Source organism: Austrofundulus limnaeus, unplaced genomic scaffold (assembly GCF_001266775.1).
Source record: "Austrofundulus limnaeus strain Quisiro unplaced genomic scaffold, Austrofundulus_limnaeus-1.0 Scaffold98, whole genome shotgun sequence".
Lineage (NCBI taxonomy): Eukaryota > Metazoa > Chordata > Actinopteri > Cyprinodontiformes > Rivulidae > Austrofundulus > Austrofundulus limnaeus.
Window position 1 is genome coordinate 565337 of NW_013952500.1, and position 257 is coordinate 565593.

Consider the following 257-nt stretch of genomic DNA (forward strand, 5'->3'; position numbering starts at 1 on the left):
GGGGTAAGTTAGTTAATTTTGGGGTAAGTTACTCTTTAAAAGAGTTGATTTTTTTAATCTGGTCGTTTTTTTAATYATCTTAACGCTTGAGAAACCGATTAGTGAGTGGTCCTTAACAAGAACAGRGTCTAGATCAGTCAGAGGTTTATCAGAGGTACACGTTCCATTTGAATGACATTGAGAATCATTACAATTTGAGAAAAAAAGTAAGAAAATAACAAATAAATAATATAGTATAACGTAGTTTTGATTAAGGG